This window comes from Sorex fumeus, unplaced genomic scaffold (genome assembly GCF_029834395.1).
Source record: "Sorex fumeus unplaced genomic scaffold, SorFum_2.1 ptg000003l, whole genome shotgun sequence".
Classification (NCBI taxonomy): domain Eukaryota; kingdom Metazoa; phylum Chordata; class Mammalia; order Eulipotyphla; family Soricidae; genus Sorex; species Sorex fumeus.
Window position 1 is genome coordinate 15,456,298 of NW_026606060.1, and position 14,158 is coordinate 15,470,455.

The following is a 14,158-nucleotide window of genomic DNA, read 5'->3' on the forward strand; positions in this document are numbered from 1 at the left end:
AACAGGATGATTTGTGATTTGTGATTTGTGAAATGAAGACATTAATAGTAGTAAATATACAAATTTGTGTAAATAGTTTATGACAATGGTACCCTCATAAAGAAACAAAAATGTAAAAAATTACGAAACCTAAAGGTTACTGAATGCAATATAGACAGTTGTGGGAATTTGCCTAAACTAGCTTAGAGGTTTAAAGTAAGCTATGACGGTGATTTTCCAATCTGGAATTTCCTGCATCCCAATTTAGGATGTTTAAATTTTTTAAAACAGTTTGTGCCTCTCTCCTGTTCCCTGTAAAGGCACATATTGGCTTTTGAGTGCACTTTCTTGTCTCTCCTCTTGAATAAAATTTCTCTAAAGAGTAATAAAATATGAAGGATTTTTTTCAATATCTATTAGTATGGATTTCACTTGCTCTCAATTTTAACTTGACGATGTCTACTATTTTGCTTCTAGTATAGGAAGAAATATTTTTTTTACCCATAATCACAAATGTATTTTAAAACAAAGTTTTTAAAAGGTATATGGCCTAATTATTTTAAGAAGTTAGGTTCTAAAGTGACCTTCAGAAGATACCAAGTTGAAATATCATTAAACTTCTTATGCAACAGTATTCTATCTGCAATAAAACATTAGTCCTTGATCAGAATTCAGGAAGAAATATTTTTACATGTGAATTCCATCCCCTGATCTTAAGGAAGGGACATCAGGATGGGTTGTTTGCTTGTTTTTCCATTTTCTGTTTTTTTCTAGTACATTTAAATCAAATATGTAATATGCTAGAGATACATTCTTCAGAGCGGTATATTCTACTATTGTGTGTTCAAACTTTTCACCCCTTTGTGTTTTACAAACATTAACATTATTCACATTGATGATTTACAAAATATCTATTATGTCTTAATTTATGATGGGTAAGAAAATGTTGCACTTATTTTTTAATTTAATATAAATTTTGTTCCACATATTTACTATTTATATACCTATAATGATACAAACTCAAGAATGGTAAATTTATAGAAAATAATTTTAAACATACACATATTTAAACTTTTAACCAGCAGTATCCAAAGAAATAAAGTATCATTCATTCCAAAATAAAACAAATCTAGATCATATGTTGTCAAATGTATGTATGTCAAATACATGTCCTGAAATAAGGCACTGAAAATAGAAATATGAAATTTTATCTCAGTTGAAAATGACTTCAAAGAAGTATATGTTTAAACACTAATCATTAATTTGGTCCCGTGGCATGACTTTATTAGGTGTTCTTTGAACAGGCATTGCCCTGAGGAGCTGCATAAGAACTGTTTACTACTGTTTGAAATTTATCCTCCAGGTAGGATGATAGCTATTTTGTAAACATAAAGAACTGAATAATCTACTTGGAATTTGAGTGAATTCTTTAGTTTAAATCTTAATTAATGTTCAAAGACATTAGTTAAGTTTACATTCCTACATCCTTATTCCTATGGAACAAGTTCCACAATGTAGAAAATATTTTAATAGTAATAGTGTAATAGTCATGGGCTGGAGCAATAGCACAGCGGGTAGGGTGTTTGCCTTGCATGCGGCTGACCCAGATTGGATTCCTCCGACCCTTTCAGATAGCCCGTCAAGCTACCGACAGTATCCCACCCACATGGTAAAGCCTGGCAAACTACCCATGATATATTCGATATGCCAAAAATAGTAACAATAAGTCTCGCAATGGAGACGTTACTGGGCCCTGGAACAAATCGAGAGTCAGTTCACTATGTATCTGGGATGATATCTGTGACTAGTCTCTACTGTCATAAGAAGGAGGCCATAGGGTCTTTTGGCCTCTGACGTTTCATTCTGTAGGCCTCCATTTCTTCCTCTGTGGGCTCCCAAACTTCATAGATACTGTTGTATGGCCACTTCCACTCATCCATCTACATGATCTCCTTGACAGGAAGAAGCCACATCTCCTCAGAATTCAGCACCGACTTCAGTTTTTCATGTTTCTTTTCTTCATTATTACCACTGTCTTAACCATTCTTTCGATGCTTCTTCTTCTTTTTCTCTTATTTTTCCTGATATATCTCCATAAGGTTTGAGGCTTTTCCACTAATTCTTCTTGAGTTGTATCATTTAGAATATATTCCATTTAATTAGCAACCTCCTTCCCAGCCTCTCCAGTACAGTAGGAATTCTTGAAAAGGGAGTGGCAACACTTGTATCCCCATCTACCATCTTTCCAGTAAGATCCCCAAATATGAGCATGGTTGTGGATCTTCACATCCTACTCATACTTGGAGCAGACAACAGCCCGTTCCTGCCCTTTGGTTACAATCCCATGTCTTGAGTATTTCTCATAGTCTTTGGTTTGAGCTAAGAGCAGTTCTGCTGGAGGGGCATCCAGATGCTCTTGGCAACCATACTTTTCTAAGATGCTTGTTTTCTGCTGCTCTTTGAAGTCTTCGTTTTTATTTTGAAGGTCTTACACAACAGTTCAAGTTTTGTAGGATCAGCTTATAGATGCACTTCTGAGCCTTTGTCAGAGGCCTTCTAGGCAACTGTGTATGAGCCATTGAAATGGTATCACCCATGTCACTGTCACTGTCCTCCCGCTGTTCATTGATTTGCTCGAGTGGACCCAGTAACGTCTCCATTGGAGACTTTGTTGTTGCTGTGTTTGGCATATCGAATAAGTCACGGTTAGCTTGCCAGGCTCTGCCCTGCAGGCGAGATACTCTCGGTAGCTTGCCGGGTTCTCCGAGAGGGGTGGAGGAATCGAACTCGGGGTGGCCATGTTGGCTGCATGCAAGGCAAACGCCCTACCTCTGTGCTATCTCTCCAGCCCCATCACCCATGTATATAACGAAATTATCTCCTGTATAGCTCACTTCGACCAGATTCTTTCCTGCATTGGAATAGGTATTCTCTCTCATTGCTCTGGTATTGGGATCATAGACAGAATTTGGATCTAAGTTCTGCAAATATTTTGCAATATCTTCTCGAATTCTGAGATTCCGGACAACGATCAGCCTCTTAGAATCAAAGTTCTGTCCAGAACTTTCTGTTTCACCAAGAAACTCCAGAAACAATAGATTAACAATCATTGAATTTGTTAATCGTATGATGTGAAATTATGCCTTACTTTTCAATTTCCATTTTTGCTACCTTCTAGAAAAGTTAAATAGCTTGTAATGGTTAGTTTTATTCCACATTGGTTACTGTGTACTGTGCCTCTATTGGTTCTATAAAGTGATTTTGTTCTAATGAGAAGTAAAGACAATTCCTGAAATAATCAAATTCATGAATTGATTCATTCACCTTAATTTGGCTATTTAAAATTTCATGTAACAAATTTTTGTTACAATAAATTGTAACAAACACAATGTAACAAATGAAAATTGGCAATGCAGGGACAAGACAGATAGTACATTGGGCATTGCATTTGTATTATTCACATTTGGCCTGGATTTGATCTCCACATTCTGTATGGTCCCTGCAACTTTCAGGAATGATCCCTGAACATAGCCCAGGAGTAAGTCCGTATGATGGGTATGTACCATAGCTAGGTGTACATATCTCTACACTTCCACAAATGGCAATGCATGGAAAATTATGTGAATAACTTAAGTTTATCTAAGAACTTAGAAAATTAAGAAAATATATAAAGCACATTAGAAAAAATAGAGAGACAGTGTGTAAATAGTCACCATTGTGGAGTAAGAAGTGAATATTTGCCAAATTGGTTGTGGGAAGTGGTTGTTCCAACATGCTTTAATTAATTTTTAATATAATAATGGAAAGTGAGAAAAATTGTCATTTTGAAAATTGTTATTCTGTGATAAACAAATGTGTTATTTTAACATAGTCAAAATTTATACTAAACTGCAGCAAGGGATTTATACATTTAAGGAATTATGAATTATTGAAATTTGCTTTGGGCTAACTTGGATGAGAGTGCATGTTAAGTGAACAATGAGTTACTCTGTCACACAAAATAGCTTATAGCCAAAAGTGAAAAATTTTCAAAAGTATATTGGAAAAGTTAATGTAATTGAAGACCATTGTACATCTGCCAACACATTATTTTCATGAATAAGGATATCATGTTGGAAAAAGAATGAGTTGATTTGGGTAAACTTAGACTATTTAAACATTAGGATTATAGCTTTCAGAGTGAATATGATGGGTTAATTTTCTGTGATTAAAATTGATCATAAAATTTCATCATATATAGTCTAAACTATTAAAAATTTTAGTATATTTGATGATGAAAGATGATGACTATACAATTGTATTTCAAATTATTCATAGCCCATGTAATTTAGAATCTTTTGAGCCAGGGATACTTATTAGGGTAAAATAATTAATTAGTTAAATTAACAATATGTGATTCAATATTTTAAATGTTTTTGATAGCAGTTTAAAAGTGATATACTTTACTTTTATTGAAGCATACTGTTAGGAAATAATTAGAAGGGACTGTATTTATTAGATATATTTAGAAAGCCAATGGAAATGAAATGTAAAAATTGCTAACATAACTGTGAGTACAAGCTTTGTAAGTACTATCCATGAGGGTCAGTAGTATGTGTGGGAGGGCTTTTGAGAGAAATAGTTAAACAGAGAAAAAGAGGAAAGGCTAACATGGGAACTAAGATTGCTCTGTTACTACTAAGCAAATCCATTATTGTATTGTCCCTGAGCCAAGAGGAAAATGAATTAATTGAATTGAGAACTTTAAAGCTAGGAAAACAGACCTACCAATAGATCAAATTATGAGATTTTTAAAAAAAGAATATTTATGAAATAATCAAAAATGGAAAGGTAATGCATGTTAAAATTAGGGATGTAATAATTCTTCCAATAAATTATCTAGAATCACCTTTGGAGAAGTCACAAATTTTGGAAAAGGCATGGTCCTGACAAGTTTAACCTATTTTATTAGAATATTTATTGAATATTTCAATAATAGGTTTTCTGTAAGTTCTACTGCTTTATTGAACTTACATATTTGTGACTCACATATTCATTATGAAAGTCTTACATTAGAATAGTAAAGTTTTATTTATAGAGTATTTATATTTATTTAATGCACAACATAAATCTGTAAAACAAAGGCTTAAGTAGATCATCAATGCAATATAAACTGTAGAATAAAAGTTTTCATTTATTTTATTTCATGTTGGGGGGAATATGGAGCGACACCCACCAGTATTCAGGGATTATTTGTGATTTTGTGCTCAGGGAATACTACTAAAAGTGCTACCTGACCATATACAATGATGAGACTCAAATTGCGGTCAGCAACATTGATGAAGAATATTTATATATATATATATATATATATATTTATCAGTTGACAGACATAGTTTTAAAGATCTTTAATAATAATTAATTCTGCAATAAACATGAAAGTTTATATAGCTCTATAAATATCAGTGGCTTTAATTTTAGGAATAAATACCCAGAAGTGGGATTTCTATATCATATGACAGCTCTATCTTTAATGACTTGTTGTATATTAATTCTATTTTTCCATAAGGATTACACATATGTCCCCAAACAGAATAATTTTCACAGCTGTGAGGCAAAATTTCATTGTTTATTTAATTTGCTTTTCACTAATAATGTGAAAGAATTAATATCTTTTTATGTGCCTGTTGGTCATATGTATGCATTCTTTGAAGATGCATGTATTTACATCTTTCCTCATTTTATAATCTGATCATCCCATTATTTTTTGTTTGCTTTGTAAAATTATTATTCATTTTGTATAACAACTAACCCCTTTCAGACATATGATATGCAAATTTCTTTTGCCATTATCGGCTATAGGATTTTGTCTTAGTGAAAATTCATTTCACTATATAGAAGCTTAATAGTTTGGTGTGGTCTTATTTGCTATTTTAGCTTTTGTTTCCCTTTCAAATTGTCATTTAGTTCCTAAACACATATCTAAGACAGCAGCGAATTCAGAATGCTGAAAGTCTATATAGTTAGAAGGAGAAAACAGGAAACATAATCTGTTTTGTCTGTGAAAGTATTTGATAACTTTGGAGAAATATTTCATAAAACAATTACTTCTACTTTTTGGACAAAATAGTTATTCTTATCCAAGATCTGCGGAAGTTCCTCAATTTATTTGATTTACACACTTCAGAAAACAACACCACCACTTAGCCATTCTGGAAATCTACCTTCTTACATATAGCACTGTAGCATTGTCCTCCCGTTGTTCATCGATTTGCTCAGGTGCGCACCAGTAATTTCTCCATTGTGAGACTTGTTGTTACTGTTTTTGACATATCGAATAGCATAGTGGGTAGGGTGTTTGCTTTTCACGTAGCTGACCCAAGTTGAATTCCTCTGTCCCTCTCGAAGAGCCTGGCAAGCTACCGAGAGTATCCTGCCTGCATGACAGAGCCTGGCAAGCTTCCCATGGCATATTTGATATGCCAAAAATAGTAACAACAAGTCTCACAATGGAGACGTTACTGGTGTCCGTTCGAGTAAATTGAAGAACGATCGGATGACAGTATACAGTACAGTGCTATTTTCACCTTCTTACATAAGCAAAATAATAGAGAGGATCTTCCAAGGGGACTTCGACTACCTGCAATGGATCATTTCATCACCCCCATCACACACTCTGGGATTATGAAGGCAGAATCATCCAGCTTGGAAAACACTGATCTAGAGAAACAAAGAAATACCCATGGCTCATTAAAACTGATAGAAGAAAAGAGCTCATTGGAATAGCTTCTCTTGGTAGAGGGAAAGAGAGGAGACAGCTTAAAGGGCTGTGCTCACACTTTGTCTGGTTTAGCTCACCACCACTACCACCATTACTGACACCACCATCACCACCACCAACAACAACACAAATCTATCGGTGAAAAATAAATCTATCTGCGAAACCCAAATAAAGGCCCTGCATTAATGATCAAAAGAAGTAGAGATATATGGATTGGAGACAGAGAAAACTGATTGTTATAAAAGAAACTGCACTACAGGTCAACAAGCTGTAATGAAGAAAAAATTTCCAGGGGCCAGAAAGATAGTATAACAGGTAGAGTACCTGCCTTGTGCCTGGTTGATCCAGGCACAATTTCAGGTACTACACCTATGATTTCCCCAATTCCCACCATGAGTGATCTCTGAATGCAGAGCCAGGAACAAACCCTGAGTACTGCCAGGAGTGGCCCAAAACAAACAAAACAAAAAACAAAAGGAGAAGAATAAAGAATGTGGAGGAAAAAGGAAAGGGAGAATAAGGAAGAGGAAGGAGAAGGAGAAGAGGAAGAGGAAAGGGAAGAAGGAAGGAAGGAAGGAAGGAAGGAAGGAAGGAAGGAAGGAAGGAAGGAAGGAAGGAAGGAAGGAAGGGAGGGAGGGAGGGAGGGAGGGAGGTTGAAACTGTACCCTAGATGTTGGTGTCCACAACTAAGAGTGGGAAATAAGAATCTCAAGGATATAAATACCCAAAATCACTAGTATGAGCCATTTTTGTGAAATCTTTTACTCACAATGGTAGATATCATTTTGGATCTCAGTAGTCACAAACACTGCAGGGATATTGCTGAGGAGAACACCATCTACACCTAGCTTAGGCCTGAAATATCTGGAGGCTGAGAGTCAATTATCAAGTATGCTGAGTCCTGGCAGACAAACAGCCCTGGCCCCTAACAGCACAGGGTGAACTGCTGCCAAGCAAATTGCACAGACAGAAAACACGCCACAGACCTCTCTTTGCAAAATGACCTCCCTGGCTGCTCTGTACTCTTGTCAGTTTACACCAGCCAGACTCTGCTCACTGCCAACTCAGAAGTGTATGTCCTATCGCCAACTATGACTGAGGCTCCAGCTCCCCTTAAATGTGCACAGTAGAGGTTGTCTCACTCCTTCCCAGGTATCCAGAACATTGACAAAGGAGTGCGTGGATGTGTGACCTAGAAATCATTGGTCACTGTCCAAACCCTTGAATTCAACATATATACCTGTCTCTGGGCACTTGGTACTTTACACCTCATGCTCTAAACTAACCTAGCAAACAGATGTCCCCAAAACTGTACCAATAGTCTCCAGTAGTGACCCAGTCCTGCTGCGTTTCTTGGCTGGCAGACAGCCATCTAGACCCTATTGCTGGGTAAAAATTCTATGATTAGACTGAGACCACAGGCCATTTATGTACAAGCCCAAGTAAGGAATTCTGAGCCAACTGTGTTACCTGTTATTACAACAGATTAGTTTTGAATACTTGCCATCTACAAATCCCTGGTCATCCTTCATACTTGACAAATAGTCACCCTGAATAATCATTATCGGACACACCTAATTGTGATTTTGAGGCTTTCTAATCTAGTGCACAGATATTCGTGGGGTTCTTGTGGTAGAGGATACCTGGTCCTTGCCTAAACCTGCTATGTTTTCTTGCACGTGCCAAGCTTGACTCCATAACCTGCTGATTCCCAAGTGTTCTCTAAGTTATGCTCCATGCTAAGCTCATAATTGATCCCACACATGTAGCCCATAAGAGATGCTCTGCAATGTTCACTGTGAAGTCTGTGGTTTCTCCCAAGCCTGCTCCACTTAGGTGCTACAGCCAGTGGTAGCGAACAATGGCAAATACCTGGTCAGTACAAAAGTTTGCCCAAACTATATGTCATATCTGGTGGCAGGCACTCGTCACTGTGAACTTTGAAGTTACTGCAGAATTTATTACCATTATAAGGGAAAAGCACTGACTGCTGAGCCCCTAATCATCTTCAGTCCTATCTGTCCCCATTGCCAAATAAATATACAAACATGAAACTAGCCTCGCACTAACAGGGAACGAGAGCCTTAAAGAGACTTCACGATCACCAGATATATTAGGAAGAAAGAGGAACTTACTGCAATAAATGAATCAAGACATCAGTTTGGAAAGAAATCCTAATAATAGAGCAGAAAATTTTCCTAAAAAATACTTCAAGTCAAGAGTCCTAATAATCATTTGATCACTTGAACACTTGAATTCCTGTTAATCGGCGATTTGCTCGAGAGGGCGCCAGTAGCATCTCCATTTGTCCCTGCCTCGTGCTAGTGTAGCCCAATTGAGTCTGTTCGTTCTAGGAAAATGAAGAGCCTCAAACCGATCATTCATGATCTTGATGAAGAAGTCTGACCATCTGGTAGGTGGGCAGCCACACGGTCTTTTGACATCCCGTGGAAAACAGTTGGTAATGGCTCTAGTCCAGCGGTCTCTAAATCTCATTACGTGACCAGCCCATCTGATTTTTGACACCTTGGCAAAGGAGACAGAGTGCCTGATTCTTGATCGTCAACGGAGGTTGGAACTTCGTATTCTTTCTCTCATTTGAGTGAAACGTGATATTCCAAGCATAGCTCTTTCAATTCCTCTTTGGGAGACCTGAATAGAGTTCTCATCCTGATTGCATAGGGCCCAGGTCTCTGAGGCGTATGTTAATGCAGGAAGTACAGTGGAATCAAAGATATGTGCCCGAAGCCGGAGGTTCTTCGACTTTCTTGAAGGCGTTCCAAACCGCTCTCTTCCTCCTGCGCAGCTCGGGTGCCAGGTCATTTGTCATGTTGACTTCTCGACCTAGGTACACATAGCTGTTGCATTCAGAGATGGTTGTTCCGTTGAGAGCGAATGGAGCATCAGGAACAAGGCTGTTTCTCATAAACATTGTCTTCGTAAGATTCAGCTGTAGTTCGACATTTCCATACTTATGGTCAAAGTCGGCCATCAATTGTTTGGTGTTATTAAAACAATGTCATAAGCAAAGTGGACGTGGTGTTGTTGGCAACCGTCTATCTTCACTCCCACTCCTTCCCACTCCAGTCATCGCATGATGTTCTCGAGGGTGTCACTGAAGAGTTTCGGTGAAATGGTATCACCCTGCCACCTCTCTCTTGACATCAATGATTACTTCTTCATAGAATGGTGAGATCCTGATAGTGAATCCGTAATACAGCTCACGGAGGATACTGATGTATTGAGTTTGAATGCCCTGATTGGCTAGAGGTTTAGTGACCGCTTCCATCTCAACAGAATCAAAAGCCTTCCTTAAATCAATGAATGTTAGACAGAACGGCATCTTGAACTCCCGAGAAACCTCAATGACCTTAGTTATAGTGTGGATATGGTTGGTGGCGCTGAATCCTTTCCGGAACCCTGTTTGCTTGCACCGTTGTCCTTCATCTAGTGTTCTGCCAATCCTATTCAGAATGACTCGAGTGAACAACTTGTAGATGACATACAATAGGCAGATTGGGCGATAGTTGCCAATGTCATGGGTGTCTTCCTTCTTGTACAGTAGAATGGTTCTGTTGGTTTTCCACTGGGACAGAACCTTGCATTCAGACAGGTAGCATGTGAAGAGCCCAGCCAGCGTATTGCTGCGTACTGATGACAGGTTCTTCAGGTGTTCAGGTCTGACCTTGTCTGGGCCAGGTGCTGTTCGTTTCTTTACTGACGAAATGGTGTGTCAGATTTCGGAAGGGAGAACATTGGGGATGACATATCCATCCTGTGGAATTTGGTATCTCTGCAGGTGGACATGGCTGTCAAAGAGATTTGAGTAGAAGTCATGGAAAATCTTCTCCATTGTAATTAGAGGCCACCCCATAAGCCTCTATCCCTCTTGGAGAGCCTGGCAAGCTACCAGGAGTATTCCGCCTACACGGCAGGGCCTCGCAAGCTGTTGTTGTGTATTCGATATGCCAAAAAGAGTAATTATAATGGGTCTCATTCCCGTGACCCTGAAGATGTCACCAATATGGCAGCATTGAGAAGGATGAGAAAGGAGTGGCCAATAAAATCTCAAGGCCGAACTAGGCTGCCACAATGAAGGAAGACAAAAATGATCGTCTGTACTTTCAATGCACGTTCGCTAGCATCAGATGCATCCATCGAGGACCTGATGGTACAATGCGAAAGATCAAGTACGGCATCATTGGTCTTACCAAGACAAGAAGGCACCAAACTCATCACACCGTTTTTGACACTAGAGAAGAATTGTTCCTCGGAATATGCCATAAAAGAGGTTTCGGAGGCATCGGTGTCCTTGTAACACAAACTTGGCCATGAGCATTGATTCATTCGAATGCCTAACAACCAGAATCGGATGTTTACATTTGAATAGATGTGACTCACTGCCAACAGTTTCTATCTTCGTTGTCTAAGCACCAACATCCAATTATGAAGGAGAAATTGAGAAGTTCTACAAGGAGCTGGAGAAGTTCTATAAAGAAGACCACACCTTCTACAAGATCATTGTGGGTGAGTTAATGCCAAGATAGGATCAAGAAGATCAGCCGAAGAACTCCACATCAGGACCCATGGCCTAGAATGGAACGAACAGGGTGAGAGACTCTCTGAATTCATCATGTCAACCAAGACCATCAATGGTAACTTAAGGTTCCAGAAGGCCGAATCTAAACGTTGGACGTGGGAGTCTCCTGGTGGATGATTCCACAATGAAATAGACCACATCATATTCAGTCAATGGTTTTGCCTGGCTGATGTCGCTATTGTCCCCAAATTCCAAATGGGATCAGACCACTGTCTCCTTCGTGCAAAATTCTACTTCACAGAGCAGGGAGAAAGGGTTGCAAAGTTTAAAAAGAGAACTCCCAGAATGACCACCAACTGGGAGCTCTTTGGCACTATTGCGACAACATGGGAAGATGCCATTGTTGACAACATTGACGAGGAATACAATCGACTGGTTCAGCACCTCCATGATTGTGCGAGGAACGCCAAGAGAGAGATAGCCACAAAAACACGCCTGTCTTTGAAAACTCTTGAGCTTACTCCCCAATGTGATTTGGCGCATGCCTCAGGCAAACGCAAGTGAACGTCTGCGCTTGCAAAGCAGTGCAAAGATGTGATCAAGGAAGACCTCAAAGAGAGAAGAGTAGAAGTGATGGTAGATGTGGCAGAAGCTGGGACAAGTATTCGTAATGCCCGCCTGTCCTTCACCAACTACAATACCACAATGACTGCCCTCAACGTCCTGATGGATCTATCACATCTTCCAGAAGAGTTCTAATAATACCCAGTAAAGTGAAGAGATCAACAGAAGAGAAAGTAAACAAACACAGAGCAAAATAAGACAATTCCAAAAGTTATAGGGCTTATAGAATTTAACTGTTGAGGGTCTGGTTGATAGTACAGTGGGTAAGGCACTTAATTTACAAAAGGCAAAAGCTGGGTTGAATTCCTGTCTTCCCATATAATACCCTAAGCCCAGACAGGAGTAATCCCTTAATGTAGAGTTAGGAGTAAGCCCTGAACATAGCCAGAACCAGTTATGGCTCTGGAGAAAACAACAACAAAAGAGAAAATAGCAGTTGAACTAAAACTACCCAAGTTGGGCAAAATAGAAGAAAGAAAGAATGTAAAAATTAATTTATTTAAATATAGGTAGTAGAAATCATCACAAAATAGAAGCAACCAAAGAATGGATAATTTAAAATAAGACCTATATTGGATACTGTCCAGAAATATAGCATTCATATCAGAGGAATTAGTGCTGGCAAAAGACGAGGCAGAGAAAAGGCTAGAGCTGTCATCTAAATAAATAATAGCTGAGAACTTCTGTAAGTTCAAGAGTTATACAACGAGATACAGGAAATTTGAAAAAAGAAATATAGACCGGGCAATGGACACACACAAATAGACATTATAATTCAACTGGAAAGAATGAAAGAAAAAATGGAATTCTGAAAGCAAAATTAAAAATCAATATCAGGAGATCCCTATAAAACTATCAAAAGTCTCACAATAGAATCCTTACTGTTCAGAAAAAAAAGTGATAAATATACAAAACACTTACATAGGTTACTCTACTAAGTGGGATTATCACTCAACTTTGAAGAAAAAATAAAGAACTTAAAAAAAAAGCCAAAGAATATGTTCTGAGAAATATTACAGCAGGCATGGTGTTTGTATTATCTGTAACCAACCCAGGTTAGATCCTTGCCATTCTATATGGTACCTGAAGTACTACTAGGTGTGTCCCCCAAATAAATAAAGAAAAATAAATAAATAAATGCAAATGGAATCTAATCACTTCACAAAAAGCAGATATTAAGGTACAGAGATAGCTCTTCCTCTTCGTCCCCCAAGCTGACCTGGTTTTCTCGCCCACCTAGCTGAGCTGGTCTTCTCCTCCACCCAGGTCAGTATATCCACCAATTCTAGAACCCAGGACTTGGATTTCTCCCTGAAAGCCCCCCAGGCATCCTCTCGGACCTTGGGAGGCAAAGCAGCCCTGAGCCTCTGCCTCTTCCTCTTCATCCCCCAAGCTGAGCTGGTCTTCTCCCCCACCCAGTCCTTACTCCCCCCCCCCACCAGGTTCCAGTGGGGGTGTGGCAGCTTTGGAAGTGGGCGTGGCTTCTGTAGAAGTGGGCGGGGCTTAATTTTCAGGGGGCGAACGCTCACGCGACAGCAGGTAGTTTAGTCATACCACGGTATCTAGTCCCCAGACCTACACTCCTACATGAAACAATGTAAATCCCCACCTTAAGGGGAGGTCGGTGAAAAGAGTCCAGAAGCCTCTGTAGGTGTTACTCACCTACAGGACCTCTCTGACAAAGAATTCAGATATGAAGTCATAAAGATGTTCAATGAACTCAATGAAAGAGTCAGACAGATATCCAGTAACATGACAGAAAAAATACACAAATTATGGGAAGAAATGAGAGCAGAAATAGGAAAGCTATGAACAGAAATGTCACGAATTAAAGATTCCATAGATGAACTAAAAAACTCAGTATGTGCCCTCAAAAGTAGAATGACCACAGCTGAGGAAAGAATCAGTGAGCTGGAAGATCAGCTGCACCAAGCCAACAGGCAACAAAAAACAATGGCAAGGGACCGCAAAATAGCTCTAGAGAGAATCAGAATCCTAGGAGACGATTCCAAGAGGAACAACATTAGAATCATTGGACTACCAGAAGCTCAGGGAAATAATCCCAATGAAAAAGCCACGGTTAAACAAATCATCACAGAAAAATTCTCAGAGCTCAACAACGCAGCCATTCAGATTCAAGGAGCCTGGAGGGTGCCAGCTAAAAGAGACCTTAACAAAAACACTCCAAGACATATCATACTTACAATGATCGATGCTGCTGATAGAAACATAATACTGCAAGCAGCAAGGTCAAA

The 14,158-nt window shown here is 38.8% G+C and overlaps 1 pseudogene; it reads right to left on the reverse strand.

Annotated features, from left to right (window-relative positions):
* Positions 1 to 1,796: 1,796 nt before the first annotated feature.
* Positions 1,797 to 8,301, reverse strand: LOC130028303 (pre-mRNA-splicing factor SLU7-like; annotated as a pseudogene).
* Between the last annotated feature and the right edge of the window lie 5,857 nt (positions 8,302 to 14,158).